This window comes from Salvia splendens, chromosome 11 (genome assembly GCF_004379255.2).
Source record: "Salvia splendens isolate huo1 chromosome 11, SspV2, whole genome shotgun sequence".
NCBI lineage: Eukaryota > Viridiplantae > Streptophyta > Magnoliopsida > Lamiales > Lamiaceae > Salvia > Salvia splendens.
This window is the reverse complement of record NC_056042.1, coordinates 34596394-34609444: the sequence shown is the minus strand read 5'-3', so window position 1 is coordinate 34609444 and position 13051 is coordinate 34596394.

Sequence of the window (13051 nt, the reverse complement as noted above, 5' to 3'; positions counted from 1 at the left end):
AACTTGAGTGCTTCAAACACTCCACATGATTGGAGTGAGCAAGAAGATATGGCATTAATGTCTGCTTGGTGTTTCGTGAGTAGGGATGCAGTTGTTGGCACCAACCAAACTAATGCCCATCTATGGCAAAATGTTCTTGATCAATATGAGGAAACAAGAAAAAAATCCGGGAATGGGCCCAACAAAGAAGTTCGGAGTCATTGAGACAACGCTACAAACGACTCAACACATGTCACAAAGTGGGTTGGTGCATACAAAAAGCACATGATCGAGCTACGAGTGGCCAGTCTAATGATGACATTGAGAAAACCGCTCAACAACTGTATGGTAAGAGAAAATTTACTCACATAAGGTGTTTGAGGAGGTGATGAGATACAATCCCAAGTGGGAATTGAAATTGAATAGCACCGGTTCAAACGCGTTTCCAGCCAGATGAAGATAGTCTTGAAGAAAGTCGTGGGAGCTCAAAAAGGTCGAGGACTAGTGAGGAAGGAGGACCTCAAATCGACTCCACTCCTGAGAGTCGTTCTTCAACATTGCAACTTCCTACCGGAAGAGATCAAGCTAAGGGTAAGGCTAAAGAAAAGGCAAAGAAGTTGCAACGCCATCGTATACAATCCCTAATGATTTCACTGCAGCACTGCGTGAAATGAGAGTCACACGTGAAAGGGAATGTGATATTCAGGAACGGAAGCTCAAGGCAGCTAGTGATATTCAGGAACGAACATCAAGGCAGCTATCCTTACTCCGCTGATGGCTAGGAGGGACTTAACTCCAGAAGAAGAAGAGAAGATCTGAAAGCAATCTAATAGCAGAAGAATTGTTGGGAAGTGATCATAGTTATCTGTTTTAAATGTATGTTCTTAGTTATGTAACTTTAAACTTAGATCTCCCACTTGAAAATTGAAGCTTTTTCACCCTTTGGTTATAATACCGGGCTACTTGCTCCTTATACTTGGCTGCTTTTATGCACGCCAATTCTCTTCTTTCTTCGGCGAGATCTAGTTCTGCTCTCAGTCCGTCGTCATTCATTTCTGAGGAGAAATTTAGAGTTCGGGGACTGGGTACGCCGATCTCCACCGGAATTACGGCTTCAGTGCCGTACACCAGACTATACGGAGTTTCACCGTTGGAGGTTTTGGGTGTAGTTCGGTAGGACCATAGGACTTGAGGGAGATTTTTCTACCCATTGACCTTTGGCTTGTTCTAACCGAGCTTTTAACCCTTTCACCAGAATCCGGTTCGTTACTTCCGTTTGTCCGTTTGCTTGGGGATGGGAGACCGAAGTGAACCGCTGTTGAATGTTCAGCTCTTGGCACCAATTCTTGAACGTCTTGTCGGTGAACTGAGTCCCATTATCCGAGATGAGGATGTGGGGTATGCCAAATCGGCACACTATGTTCTTCCAGACGAAGTCCAATGCCTTTGAGCTCGTTATCGTAGCTAATGGTTCAGCCTCCACCCACTTCGTGAAGTAGTCCACGGCAACGATAAGGAATTTCATTTGCCGAGGAGCTTGAGGAAGTGGTCCCACTATGTCTATGCCCCATTGCATGAAAGGCCAAGGGCTTTGCATAGTGTATAGATCGGTCTGCGGCATCCTTGGGACATTTGCATGAATTTGGGCACTTCGTACACTTCTTGACGAGCTGCACTGCCTCTTGTACCATGGTTGGCCAATAATATCCCCATCTCAGAACTTTTTTAGCTAAAGCTCTGGCTCCGATGTGGCTACCGCGCGATCCTTCATGAACTTCTCTGAGGATGTAGTCCGTCTCTTCTGGTCCTACGCACCGCAATAACGGCTGGAGGTAAGACTTTCTAAAGAGGACTCCTTCATGAAGTTCGTACCGAAGTGCTCGGCACGTGATCTTCCGAGCTTCTCTCTTATCCTCGGGCAATTGTCCTTGATCCAGATACTGCAAGATCGGCGTCATCCAGTTCGGCGAGCTGGATACTGAATGTACCTCGGCTTCATCAATGCTTCGATGCATTAATTCTTCCGCCTTTGAGCTCGGATCTGAGGCCAACTTACTTAAGGTATCTGCTCGGCTATTTTCCGCTCTGGGAATGCGGATTATCCGAAAATAGGAGAAACTTCGGCTGATGCTTTGCGCTTTGTCCAAATACTTCTTCATTCTCTCGTCACGAGCTTCACTTGTACCCAACATGTGATTTACTATGACTTGTGAATCACAATGGACTTTGAGAGATTTGACGAGCAGACTTTGCGCTAACTGGAGTCCGGCCAGGAGGGCTTCGTACTCGGCTTCATTATTAGTAGTGGGGAATAGGAACCGAAGTGAGTAGGTTACCTCGTGTCCGTCGGGAGCGACAAGTGTAAAATACCAGCTCCACTTCCCATCTTGTTTGAAGCTCCATCTACGAATCCGCTCCAGCAGTCCGGCGGCATCTACTTCGGATTCCAAAGGCTGTGCTAGTTCGGCATTGGCAGAATTCTTCTGTTCGGCAATAACAGGAATTGCTTGATCGAACTTTGCTTCTGCAAGAAAATCTGCCAAGGCTTGTCCCTTGATGGCTTTCCGAGGTAGATATTCAATTGTGTGCTCTCCCAACTCTATAGCCCACTTGGCGATTCTGCCTGATGCTTCTGGTTTGGTCAACACTTGCCGAAGTGGCAGATCAGTTAAGACGCATACCTTGTGAGCATAGAAGTATGGCCGCAGTCTCCTTGCGCATTTACTAATGCCAGAGCAATCTTTTCCAGAGGTTGATACCTGGTTTCTGGACCTCTTAATGCTCGGCTTGTAAAATAGATGGGAAGCTGCTTTAGGCCTTCTTCTCGTACAAGCACCGCGCTGATGGTTTGATCCGATGCCGCTAAGTATAAGAATATTACTTCGGCTTCGGTTGGAGCAGAGAAGCCGAGAGAATAGGAAGCTCGGCTAGATAACTTTTGAGCTCGTCAAAGGCCTCTTTTTCTGCTCGGCTCCCCACTCGAACTTTGGTGCCTTTTTCAACACCTTGAAGAACGGCAGTTGCTTTTTTTCGGCTGCTTGGGAAAGGAATCGATTCAGTGCGGCCTAGACATCCGGTTAGCCTTTGCACGTCATGTATGGACTTCGGCATTGCCATGTTCTGAACGACTTGAAACTTTGAGGGGTTTGCCTTGAGTCCGTCCTTTGAAACCCAACAACCCAGAAACTTTCCCGAATCTACCAAAAAGGTACACTTTTGGGGATAGTTTGAGGTTGGCTTTCTTGAGCACGTTGAGAGTGGGACTGAGGTTGTGCTCGTACTCCGAAGTGCTTTTGCTTTTGACGACTATATCGTCAACATACACTTCGACCTCCTTTCCAATCAGGTGCCGGAAAAAGCTTGTCTACCATCCTTTGATAAGTGGCTCCGGCATTCTTTTAAACCGAATGGGCATCTTTTTATAACGCGAAAATGCCGAAATCAGTAATGAAGGCCGTTTTTGAAGCGTCAATCTCATCCATTAAAACTTGATGGTATCCTTTGTACAGATCAGGAAAACAAAAATTTCAAAGCCTATCAAAGCTTCTACTTTTTTATCTATGTTCGGAAGGGGATAGCAATCTTTGGGACAGTGCTTATTTAGATCGGTGAAATCTATGCACATCCGCCATCCTCCTTCCTTTTTCTTGATCATGACAGGATTGGCCACCCACGAAGGATACTTCACTTCGAATAAACACATCCGCCTTCAATAATTGACGGACTTCGTCATGGATGACTTGACTTCGTTTCTGCCGCAAAGAGTCTTTGCTTCTGTTTTATCGGCCGGACTGAAGGATCAATATTTAACCGATGAGTGATTACTCGGGGGGCACTCCGGTCATGTCAACGGAGACCATGCAAAGACGTCTTTATACTCCTTGAGGAGCTGGATGGTTTTTTCCCGAAGTAGGGCGTTCCCGCGCAAGCCGATCTTAACCGTTCTGGATGGATCGTCTTCGTACAGCTGAACTGTCATCGAGTTCGGCTCCGGTATGACTTCGGTCATCGCCTCTGACTCCGGCTGCTGTGATTGCTATGCTTGGTGGTGCGATCTAGACTGCTCCGCACTTCTAAGCGCAATTTGCAGACATTCCTTTGCTCTCTTTTGTCACCTCGGATGACCGCTATCCTCCTTTAGTAGGGATCTTGATGGTGAGGTGATAAGTGAGCAAACGGCCCGAACTGTGTTGAGCCAGTCTCTTCCAGGAATGATGTTGTACGGGGACCGAGCTTTCACCACGAAAAACTCAATCATCGTACTGGAGCTAGTAGGCGCTTTCCCCACCGTGATCGGAAGGCTGATAATCCTGGGCCGAAGCTCTTTAGGGGAAGCGGAGCCGGACTGAGCCGAGCTGGGTCCACTTCTAGTTTGTCAAAGCACTCTTTAAAAAGAATGCTAACCGACCGCTCCTGTAATCCACAAACACCCTGTGGATCAGTTTGTTTGCCACTCCGGCTTGGATGACAATGGCGTCTTGGTGAGGAGAGATGGCCGGGACGGGATCAGCAGCCGAGAACGTAATCACTTCGTCCTGCTTCAGCCTTTTTATGCGTTGGCTCCTCTCGATTGGGAGCCTCTGCGCTCTGACTTTAGGGACGACTTGGTCTTCCGGCAGGGAGCGCGTCAATAGTCTGGATTACTCCATCATATTGCGGCTCGTCATCGTCTTCGGATCCGGCTGCCTTTTGCGGATCCTGAGGAGCGCAGTTCGCACCATCTGCTTTTTTATTCTTCTTTGGCTGCTTGCTTTGGTATTTTTTCAATGTCCCGCCTTCACAAGACATCGTATACCTGCAGCCAAGTTTTCTGCACTCCTCAGTACTCTGATGTTGACCGAGTCCTCTGTCGCCGTGGTTCTTTGATTGGTAGGACAGTGAGAAGCGTATCCTGTGGTCGGCGCGCGGCTGATTTCGTCATCCGCTTTGGCTTTTTCGAATAGGTCAGAGTGCAGTTCGAAAATTTCCGCTCTCGGCTTGTTCAGCGGTACGAACTGAGCGGGCGGCTTCTCGTCGGGATTGAGACGAGGTCCCAATCTGTCTTGCACCGGAGCCCTTTGAATTCTTTCAAATGGAGTCCGACGAGGATGCCCCTGATCGCTATGATCGGGCTTCCTTCTGTCCCCTCGGGTCGATGAGCTGTCTAACGACCGTTTGCGACGGTCTGCCTCATCGGCCCGGAGTCTGGTCCGCAATGTCCCACATTTCCCTGAGCTGTCTGCGGACCGCACTCAACGAGCTTCCTGTAGAGAGCTCCGGGCAGGATTCCATTTTGGAATGCCGAGATGACAAGCAGATCGTTGAGATCGTCTACTTGCAGGCATTCCTTGTGGAATCTTGTCATAAAGTCGCTGATTTTTTCGTCGCGACCTTGACGAATGGAAAGCAGCTGAGCCGAAGTGATTCGGGGCTTCCGCTTTCTGAAAGAACCTCCTGTGGAAGGCATCCATTAGATATCTCGGTAAGATCTGATGCTGCCTGCTGGGGAGGCTATCGAACCACCTTCTCGCGTTCCCGATGAGCAGCTCGGGAAACAGCTTGCACATGTGGACCTCGTTGAGACCCTGGTTCGCCATGTTATATTGATAGCGCCCCAAGAAATCGTGAGGGTCCCCGAGCCCGTCGTAAGTCATCGACGGAGTTCGGTAGTTCTGTGGTAGGGGAGTTCGGGTGATGTCGTCCGAGAACGGAGTCTTCAGTGCTCCGTACACGGCGAATCCGATATCTCGTCGTAATGGAGGAGATTGAGTTCTCCTGTGATTCCGGTACCAGGAGGAACTGGAACATGTTGGGGACGGGGATTCTTTCTCCTGGGAGATGCGACACTACTGGTGCGGTAGTGACTTTCTTGTGCGGAGGGAGAAGGAGAATCCGTCCGTTTTCGTCTCCGGCTGCTTTTTGGCTTTTCGCAGGAAGGTTAAGAATTCCTCCTGCTTCGCCGCCAAAAACTGCTTGACAGCCTCATTCAAATCGGGCTGCTGGGAAGACTCAGTGGGACGATTTTTGGAGCGGCTTGTTCCTTCGCCATGAGAACTGGTGGTGGATTTATCCCTAGGCTGTTTTCCCGACCTATGGGATGGATTGGCTTCCTCCTGGTTCTCACGGGCAGGAATACGGGTACTCTGCGATCTGGTATGCATTTTTTGGGTGGAAAAATGGATCAAAATTCGCTTTATCACAAATTTTGTTCTCTGTTTCCCACAGACGGCGCCAGTGATGGATCCGCGAATTTTTGATGTTAGTAAATGCTGGTAGAGAATAAAGACTACGACACAAAGAATTTACGTGGTTCGATTTACTGAAGTAAATCTACGTCCACGGGAAAGAAGGGAGGGCAAGATTGTATTGCTTGATCTGGGATTACAGCTTACAACACAGACTTGCTATATGGTATTTTATCTCTAGAGAGCTTAACCCTTTTCTATCTGATCTAAGTTCTATTTATACATTGAACTAAGGTCGTGGTTTGCAGCCCCACTAACAAGATCGTGGTGAGCAATAACTGCTCAATAACTGCTTCGTACCACTAAATAGATCGTGGGTATAGCGGAGGTCGTGGAGGCCTTTCATGAGTCCACTAACTCCTAGTTCGGTCGAATGCTGAGACCGAACTGCTGGACTTTACCGATCAGCTCTTGCCGATCTGAGAGGAGAGCTTGACTGGTCGGCTTTTACCGAGCTGTAGGCTGAGTCCGAACTCTTTGGTCGTGCCGAACTCTTTGGTGCCGAACAGATACTCTTTCTTGGGCTCTGGGCTGATGGGCCGTCACTGTTATTGGGCTTGCCATTAGGGTTTAGTTCGTACCCCATCACAGAGAATGATCGAATGGCCACAAATAACAACAAATAGAAAACCAATAAAAGTAAACCGAACCCAAAACGCCATAGATAACAATCACAACACACACAAATATGATCGAATAGACACAAATAGCAATAAATAACTCGCAAAGGAAACAACTAAGCCAAAATCGTAAACTACACTAGCAGTTTACGATATTAAATGTGACCAAATTATGCCTTAACATTATTCGTTATACAAAAATGTATACCAAATTATGCATAAGCATTATTCGTTACTAATGTTTGAATAATTCTTAAATTAGTTTTAGTTAATTTCAACATCTCACATTAGCAATAGATGGATGAGGGCGAGAGGCACACGTCAATGAAAATAGAAGAACGCAAATCACAAAAAAATTGATGCATTTATACTCCATTTTGTGGTATAGTAATAAAAGTGATGAATAAAACAATTTTCATAAAGCTTGATTTATAGAGGGGACAGGGGGTTTGAAATTTCCGACAATATTCGAAGGTAAATTTCATAAAAGCAAAATCAAGCTAATCATGGATATTACTTAATCATTAGTATATTGTTATAATTAACGCTGTTTCCCCCTTTCTGAAGTATACATGTTTTCAATTTTTTAATAGAAATATACATTTAACCCTCTTATAATAACCAGAGATGGGTTAGATTTTTTTTTTCAAATTTGGATCAAATTGGTTGTTCAAAATTAATTTATCGTGAGATTAAATAAGTCCGTTCGATATTAATTTTATTACAGGGAAAATCAAGACTAACAATTTAAGATTAATCAAAATGATATTGTCTAAAAGTTAATTGGCCCCATCTACTAATTTTCACATTGACTTTTTTTAATTAATGCATTGTGAATTATCTACTAACACTATTTTAAGTACATTTCTTCTTATCTCTCTTATTTTAATCAATGATGCATTAATTTTTGTGCCGTCCCAAATAACTTATTTTTTTGGGACGGATGGAATATTAAGACTTTTATAAGTGCATCAATTAAATTCGGATAATAATATTTAAAAATCCACTACATTTACGTGTAACTGAATTTAATTTTGTAGAGAACTTCGTATTTTCAATTTTCATTATGTACTTTCTGTCACGACCTTAGTTTAACTAAATCAAGAGAAGTTCTATCTTCTCGAAAATAAAATAGGGATCGTTGAAATCCCTTTTACTTTTCTTCGAATCTTCTTGAGGCCGCCCGAGGCGCCGTGGGCGACGCCGGAAGGCTTTTTTTCGCGTCCCTAACTTTAATACTTTCCATCTTTGGAACTTAATAAACAACCGCGCATTAATAACCTGGCTTCCAACTCAATTTCATATTTAATTCTAGCCCAAGCATAGTATTCATTCACTGCCCACATAATTTAATTACCAAGCCCAGCAGTTCAATTTTCGGCCCAAAGTTTAAGTCCATCCCAGCCATTTAAATACCAGTCCAGTCCCTATACAATTCGGCCATCCATTCCAAATCAGGCAGCCCACTCCTAATTAATTCTTGAACCAAATAGGCCCAACTTTATTAGCCCAATGGATGTGGTTAAGTACAAATTATGAGCCAAAATAATTAAATTATAAGCATGTATTACCAAATAGAAGTGTAATATGTATGTAACTTCCATGGTATAAATTTTAATTCAAGGAACTCTTGGTATTCTCTTCATCAAATAATTGTGCTATAGACCCCCATAAACTCTTGCACATAAATTCCCAAGCAACGCCCTATATTATTTAAATCATCACTCAAGGTTGAACTTATGCGAACCTTACGAAGAGACTAACGAGTCGTACATGTCGAGAATAATTTTACAACACGAGTTAATCTATTTACTAAATCCGATTTTTCTCGAAAGACAGGCAACGAAAATCTCGGGGCGTCACATTTTCGACGTTCAATAATGTGTAATTTCATGCTTTTAATATGTATTTTTTCCACTTAAATGAATTTTGTGTTTCAATTAAGGTATAAATTCAAATGAATTATACTTAATAAAGAAATTGAAGGCTAGGACCATGAATATTGCAAAGATGAAAGCAGCATATTGTGAATGCTGCTTTAAAACCATGAAAAATAAACCTGTCGTATAATCCCTTAGCTATGAAATGACACTAAACATGAGAAATCAAAACAATTATTAGGTAATGGGAAATTGAAGAGAGAGATTGCCCTAACTTTTAGGGCTAATTATTATGGCCTGGTTCGGTTTTGGGGGGATCGTAATCAAGATCGATAGCCAAAGTCCTCATCTTGAACTCTTCATTTGACACTCCTTCACTACTTACTTCTTCAACCCCCAAATTCTCAAGCTCTCCTACCTATTAAAACACAAACACAAACACACACACACACACACATATTTATTAATGATAACAATATTAATAGTATATTTAGGCAATCTCAAATCATTTGCACCAAACTCAAACCCATTTTTAAATAAATGTCACGCTAAAATGAAATTTTAATTCCATCATTTACACAAAATTAAAAATTTACGCAATTTTTTAGTATATCTCACAAAAATTTTACAGTAGCCCAATATTTAGTATTGTTCCATAGAAAAACGCAAATAGAGGTTTGGGTTTGCACTATGATTGGGGAAGTTTTCTACACAAAAAATGAGACTTGGTGTATGGTTGAAGATTGCCTTAAAGGTGAGCAAAATATCCAAAAATATTATGGTATAATTTTATATCCTTTTATAGAATTTAATCGAATCTAAGACTCACAACAATCCTTTTACAAAATTTAATCAAATATAAACTCACATTTGCAATAATAGATGGATTAGGGCGAGAGGCACACGTCAATGAAAATAAGAGAGTGCAAATGACAAAAAAGTTGATGAATTTAAACTCCATTTTTTTTGTTTTTGGTATTATACGAGAAGTGATGAAAAAATCAATTTTCACATGCTTAAAATATATAGAGGGAAAGTAGGGGGTTTGAAATAGTCGACAGGAAAATATCATAAATGCAACATCAAGATAATTATAAAAGGAAACAAAATATAGTTAACCCTCTCATAATGGAGATGACATCATTAAATTTTATTTTCCAAATTTGGATAAAGTCGGTTGCTCAAACTTAATTTCTGGCAAGACTGAGTAAGTCCGCCAGAGAATAATTTCATTATAAGGGAAGACCAAGACTTATAACTTAAGATTAATCATACTTGAAAATTGAATAGTATTCAAAAGATTCACTATTATTTAAGAGTAAAGATAAATTAACAAACATTGTATATACAAAATACCCTTGAATTTTAAATCGGTTTTTATGTAAACCGGTTTTTTTATCAACTATTATTTCTTTACTATACTACCCTTTCTTTATATTTGTAAAGTCAAATTAGTCCCAAATTACATTGTTTGTATGAAATTAAGCGTTCCATTATTTTAGGGAAATTTTAAATTGAGGTAATCTAAATTTCAAAATTTGTCTTCCGCATGTTTTCAATAAATTAATTTAATATTTAGCAAGTATCATAAAATTAAAAAATACTATTATTTTAACAATTTTTAAACATATTTTATAAAGTGCTTGAATCCTTCAAAAATTTGAGCAATATCCATGGCTAACATCAATGATATTTTATACTACAACATATTTGGATTCAATGATGAACACGAAATATTTTGTATGGATGAGTAGAACAATGTTGTGAGGATCAATTTCAATTCCAAAAAATTGTATGAAGATGATACACACAACTCACAAGACGAAATGATACAAAAAGTTCTCAAGATGAGATGGTACGAAAAGGTTCACAAGACGAGATGATACGAAAAGGTTCACAAGACGAGATGGTATGAAAAGGTTCACAAGACAAGATGATACGAGAAGACATTTATTTGGATGATAACATCAAATCATTAAGAAATTGAATATGAATAACTATTATTAGTAATATTTTATTGGATATGAATAATAATAATAATTATTATTTTATGGATGATAATAATAATAATAATAAATTAATTATATAGGCATATAGTCATTTTTATAATTTAGAATTTTAAGGATGATTTAGTAATAAGAAATTAATTGGATGTGTGGATATTATTACTTCATTGATTGACAACTTTTAGAAATTAAGAATATATACACACAGTCGTTTTTATAACTTAGAATTATATGAATTATTTAGTACTCTAATAAGAAAATAATTTGATGTGAATGACTACTAATATTCCACTGGAAAATAACGTTTAGAAATTAAGTATATTCATATGCAGTCGTTTTTATAACTTAGAATTTTGAAGATGAATTGATCATTAAAAATTAGATGCGAATGGATATGATTATTTCGTATTTCGTTGGATGATAACAGTAAGAAATTAATTATATATGCATGTAGTCATTTTTATAATTTAGAATTTAATAATTAGTTATAATAATATATTTATTGAATGTGAATGATTATTATTATTTATTATTATTATTATTATTATTATTATTATTTCATTGGATTATAATATTAAAAAATTAATTATATATACATGTACTTTTTTTATAACTCGGAATTTTAAAAATATTTTAGTAATAAAAAAAAATGATTAGATGTAAATAACTATTAATTGGATGGTAACATTAAAAAACTAATTGCACGCATGTTGTCATTTTTATAACTTAAAATTTTAAGAATTACTAGTAATAAAAACATTTATTGGATGTAAGTGACAATTATTATTCCATTGGATGCTAATGATTAGAAATTAAATATATACACATGCAGTTATTTTTATAACTTAGAATTGCAAGAATTATTTAGTAAAAATAAAAATAATTGAATGTGAATGACTACTAATATCCCATTAGATAATAATGTTTAAAAATTAAGTATATATACACATGCGGTCGTTTTATAACTTAAAGTTTTAAAAATTATTAAGTACTACTAATTATAAATAATTGGATGGGAATGATTACTAATATTCCATTGGTTGTAAATGTTTAGAAATTAAGCATATGCAGATGTAGTAGTTTATATAACTTAGAATTTTAAAGATGAATTAATAATAAAATAATTGGATGTCAATGGATATTATTATTTTATGCATTCGTTGGATGATAATACTAAGAAATTAATTATATATGCATGTAATCGTTTTTATAACTTGGAATTGTAAAAACGATTTAATAATAAAATAATTGAATACGAAAGATAATTTAGTTTGTAGGATTAAAATTAAATTTAGTTTAAACTATGTAAGAAGAAATTATGCAACTAATATATATTATTTACCTAATTGAATAGAAATCGATTCAAAAGATAAATTATTTGGTAGGGGCAGTGTAAATTTTGAGAAAATGGAATGAAGAAATATCCTCTATCTTGGCAATGGAAGAAGAAATTATGCGTATATCACTACTTAATTGAATACAATGATTCAACAAAATTGATTAGAAATGATGCAATTGATTACTGAAGGGGTAGTAAATTAAATGCTGATTATGAAAAACTTAATCTTTCCTGAATGATCATAGAAGGATAATTCTGTAATACATTAGATAAATTAATATTATTATTTTATTTTATATGTAAAATGTCTAAAATATCCAATTTTGTATATACTATTTTTGTTAATTTATCACTACTCATTATTTAATCCATCAAATTTAATTAAATCGATATGAACTTATTTATTTGCTTCTAGTTGTGGGTTTGACAAATTTTATGAGAGGAGAGTTGGTCTTGATTGTTAAAAGCCCAATCTTTGAAAATCAATATAGTTATTAAATCGATTATAATTAGGACACTACTACAATTGCAGTATTTCAAAATAACCGATTTTTTAACATAAAATTATAATCATAACTGCCATTTATTTCAAAACAGAGCAACATTCTCAAGTATTACCATATAATCCTTGTGTTATGAAAATGACACTAGATATGAAAAATCAAATCATCCATGTTTGGGTAATTGGATTTTATTTAATTGAATAGATAAATTGCTCCAACTTTAGTTCAAAATAAATTTAGGTTGTGGTGGGTGGGGTTGTGTGTAGATATAATCAATATGGGCAGCCAAAGTCTTCATCTTCAAACACTCTTTATTTGAGACTCCTTCACAACTTACTTCTTCAACCCCCATATTCTCAATCTCTCCTACCTATTAAAACACAAACACACACAAATAATTAATAACAATCTTGATGGCACACTTAGGAGTATGAAATATTCTGATATCAATTTATAAGATTTAATCAAATCTAAAACTCACAATAGCAATCCTTTAATTC